This window comes from Pongo pygmaeus, chromosome 5, assembly GCF_028885625.2.
Source record: "Pongo pygmaeus isolate AG05252 chromosome 5, NHGRI_mPonPyg2-v2.0_pri, whole genome shotgun sequence".
Lineage (NCBI taxonomy): Eukaryota > Metazoa > Chordata > Mammalia > Primates > Hominidae > Pongo > Pongo pygmaeus.
In genome coordinates, this window is record NC_072378.2 from 144593480 (window position 1) to 144597646 (window position 4167).

General features: G+C 38.8%; 1 pseudogene; it reads right to left on the bottom strand.

Annotated features, from left to right (window-relative positions):
* Positions 1-330: 330 nt before the first annotated feature.
* LOC129038745 (translationally-controlled tumor protein-like) lies at positions 331-1026 on the bottom strand (annotated as a pseudogene).
* Positions 1027-4167: the final 3141 nt, after the last annotated feature.

Genomic DNA, 4167 nt, shown 5'->3' on the forward strand with positions numbered 1-4167 from the left:
GAGGTTACAGTGAGCCGAGATCACACCACTGCACTCCAGCTTGAGTGACAGAGCAAAATTCTGTCTCAAAAAAAAAAAAAAGAAAGAAAAAAGAAAAATTTAAAGTAAAATTATACAAAAAAGAGAGAAAATTAAAAAAAAACAAACATTGAAATTAAAATACAAGATTAAATATGAATGTAATGATTATAAGATAAAATAATTAGACTGATGATCAAGGAAATAAAAAGGTATAAAATATAAAATAGAATAAAAATATAAATTGGATTCATTAGTTTTTTTTTAGTTTAAATGCATTTTATTTTTCGACAACCTACATAATATGTTCTTCTCAAAAACAATGCCTCCACTCCAAATAAATCATGGTCAAAATAAATGAAGAGCTCAAGATGACATCAGTCCCATTTGTCTTAAGTCCTGGTGCTGTGTGGATGACAAGCAGAAGCCAGTTACAATGACAGGTGATAGATCCAAAGTAATTGCCAAATTTGTTAACATTTTTCCATTTCTAAACCATCCTTAAAGAAAATCATATATAGGGTCACACCATCTTCACCGTAGTCCAATAGAGCAACCATGACATCTGGATTCATGTTTTCACAATTAAAGTACTGGTAGTTTTTGAAATTAGCAAGGATGTCCTTGATTTGTTTTGCAGCCCCTGTCATAAAAGGTTTTACTGTTTCTGGTCTCTGTTCTTCAAGTTTGGCTTTGATTGATTTCATGTAATCTTTGATGGACTTCTTGTAGGCTTCTTTTGTGAAACTTGTTTCCTGCAGGTGATGGTTCATGACAGTATCAACACCAGTGATTACTGTGCTTTCTGTACCTTCGCCCTAGGGGCATTCAGCAGAGGCATTACCACCAATGAGTGAGTCATCAATGTTACCCTCTATCCTACCGACCATCTTCCCCTCCACCTCCAGGTACAGCCCGTCCACGATCTCCCAGATCTTGTAGATGTCGGAAAACATCTCATCGTGGCTGATGAGGTCCCGGTAGATAATCATGACGGCGGCTGAAGGGAGACGATGCAGCGCTAACTTAGCAGGAGCCTGAAGCTCGCAGCAAGCGCGGTGCAGCCTGAGCGGTGCCAAGGTGGAGAGGGGAGCGGGTGGGGTGGGAAAAAAAGCTGGATTCATTAGTCTTTTATGAAAAATATAAATATGGATTAAAAACAAAAATTCTAGGCTGAACTAGGAATATAATTTCAAAAGGATGTGAAAGTATTATTTTTAATGGAAATATAAATAAAGACAAAGTAGGAAAAACAAAATAGAGGCAGAATACTTAAAGAATAAACAAGTAAAATTGAAATGGGGGAAATTAGATAAAATAAATGAAATAAGATAATATATGTAAAGTGCTTCTCACAGTAAAGTGACGTTGAGATGTTGCTCCATAAAACATTTATCTTTTATAAAATTCAAAAATAAAACATGAGGGGATAATGGGGGCAGGAAGGAGGAGAGTCCTAGTAAAAGCAAACGAGGAGTCTTTGGCAAAATTCTCATTTAGCTTTCTCTAGAGTTGGGTCCTGGATAGCTGGGAGATAGGACGCACAGAGCAATACAAGGTTTCTATCCCCTCTGCCCTCGTCCCATGTCCCCAGCAACCTTGCATCTCTTTATGGTATCCATCAGAGGGGATCCAGAGCTGTCTGAAAGAGCCTCACCACAAACTGGATTCGTTGACTTCACACCTGCTCAGCCACCACCTCTTTTCTTTGGCATCCATAAGAACAGCATGCACAGTGATCGAAAAGTGCGTTGAAAGTATTTGGTAGTCCTCAGTATAAGCACAGATGGCTTCCCATTCTCACCCTTAGATGCAAAAATGTGTCCTAGTAGTAATGGTAGTTAGTGATAATATTCTGAAGATCTATGAGATGGCCATATTTCTTCATAATCTGTTTAAATAATGGATTTAAAACTCACCTGGAAGTGGAAGCATTTAACTAACGTTTAAATAAAATTGTATTAGAATGATGCTCGGAAGTGAGAGATTTCTGGTAAAGTGAAAGTGAAGGTTCTATCAAGGACAAGAACACAATTTGGGAAAAGGAAGCATTAAGGTTCACACAACAATTTTTATATATATATATATATTTGCACACACAAAATCTATATATGTATAAATATATTTCATATATAACCCCCCAACACAAGACAGCAAGTTCACCCTCTGGAGATAGCCTTACTTATAAAATAGAGATAAATATTAAGAAATAAAGCCAATAACAGGCGCTCAGTCAAGGAAGCAACTTCTAGGGAATACTTTAGATCCCTTCACTGATCTGCACATATTCGTATGAAGACTCAGCTAGGAATGCCTTTGACAGAAACTGTACCGTGATCACAGTGACCCTAAAACTTGAGCATGCTTCAGTATCACTGGACTCTGAGATGCAGATTCAGGACATTGGGGTGGGGCCAGAGAAAGTGCATTTCCAACAAGTTCCCAGATAATCTTTATGCTGTTGGTCAGAGGACCACACTTTGAGAGCCACAGGCTTATATTTAAAAGCATGCTAATTTTCTTGTACAACAAGAAGACTGGAGGTAAGTGGTTTCTGGTTGGCTGTAGCTCCATAAGGTCTTTGAAGGCAAAATCCCTTTCTAATTTACCATCTGACATCTTTGGGTATTAGCACATTATCCATAGAAATGCGACCTCCCTGCCCCCAGTCCTGGCCCTGTGGTCACAGCATAGCCAACACAGTTCCAAGGTTTCTATCTTCACATTGTCATATCCAATAGAAGTTCCTCTTCAAAAGTTTAGTTTGTTTAGTTTCCTTATTCTCTACTTTCAAGGTCCAACTTCCTTATCCTTTTTGCCTCCCTGCTCCTGGTTCCAGTAAACAACTCTCCCACCAGTCCTTATCTGCAGAGCCCACATCTGCCATTCACTCTGTAATTTACCACTCCCACTGTAACAGCTCTTCCCGCCAAAGCTGTCTTTCAAGTTAGCCAACTGGGTTCAGTTTAGATTGTGTGGTCCAACTCCAGCCAACAGGGACAGGACACAGTAGTAGGGACAAGTTGCGTTATGAATAAAAACCCTTTCCCTCCTTTGTTCAGTGTGCTCTCATGGCAACTGCAAGAAAGCACCCTTCTGCAGAAGTAAATTTGCCTTGCTGAGAAATCTTTTGTTTGAGTGCTCATTTTCTTTGCGACTCTGAGCTTTGCTTCCAACAACATGATCCCATTCAAGGGAGGAAGAAAAAGGGAAGGAATAGCAAGCACAAGGCTTTTACTTCCCAAGACTCTGTTTTTTAAATCCAAAAAGAAAATCCTTTCCAGAACTTCCAACCAGCTTTTTCTTATCTCTCATTGGCCAGAACTGGATCACACACCACTCTGCAACTGTCTCCCAATGAATTACTGTATTGACCAAAGGGATGAGATGACAATTACTGGTTTACACTAATAATGATTCGTTCCCTGGGGCTGGAGAATAAGTCTACCTTCCCTGAAATTAAGGTGTCTCTGCCCACTGTCTGAATAAAATAAGATTTCCTTTATCAGGGAGAAAGGTGAGGAACGGCTGTTGGATAAGCAAGCAACAATGGCTACCAAAAGAGCCCACCTCATGCTGTAGCAGTGAAACAGCAAAAGAGCTAACATAACTAACTCCATTTTTGTTTAAGAGGGCTTTGCCCATTCTTACACATAAGCTAGGATAATTTCAGAGCACTGAGACAATATGCAAAAACAACTAGTAAAGTCTGGGGTTAAAGGGGAAGTAACTATGGTTTGTTTAATATTTATTATTATTTTTTAACTTTTAAGTTCAGGGTTATATGTATAGGTTTGTTGTATAGGTTTGTTATATAGGTAAACCCGTGTTATGGGGGTTTGTTGTACAGATTATTTTGTCACTCAGGTATTAAATCTAATACCCATTAGTTATTTTTTCCTTATCCTCTCCCTCCTCCCTTCTCCCTCAAGTAGACCCCAGCACCTATTGTTGCCTTCTTTGTGTTCATGATTTCTCATAATTTAGCTCCCACTTATAAATGAGAACATGCAGTATTTGGTTTTCTGTTCCTGCTTTAGTTTACTAAGGATAATGGCCTTTAGCTCCAGCCACATTCCCACAAAACACATAATCTCATTCTTTTTTATGGCTGCTTACTATTCCATGGTGTGTGTGTACCTCATTTTC